We start from the raw sequence: 252 nt of genomic DNA, 5'->3' as shown, positions 1-252 counted from the left end.
CAACATGAGGATAAACAGGTTTATGATTGATTGAATTAACAAGAAAAAAAAATTTCTCTTGCATCAAATCTTTTGATTCGAAAAGAGGTGTTAATAATTCTAAAACCAATAGGGAACTGATTAATTCAGTCTTCTACAACACTTCAAGTTCTTATGTATTAATCGCTTATTAATATTACTGAAGCACAGTATAATTATACAACAGAACACGTACACGATAATGATCCTTTTCCTCTTTAAGAAGTCGAAGAG

Source organism: Penaeus monodon, chromosome 34 (genome assembly GCF_015228065.2).
Source record: "Penaeus monodon isolate SGIC_2016 chromosome 34, NSTDA_Pmon_1, whole genome shotgun sequence".
In the NCBI taxonomy this organism is placed as follows: Eukaryota; Metazoa; Arthropoda; class Malacostraca; order Decapoda; family Penaeidae; genus Penaeus; species Penaeus monodon.
Note: the sequence above shows the minus strand (reverse complement) of the source record.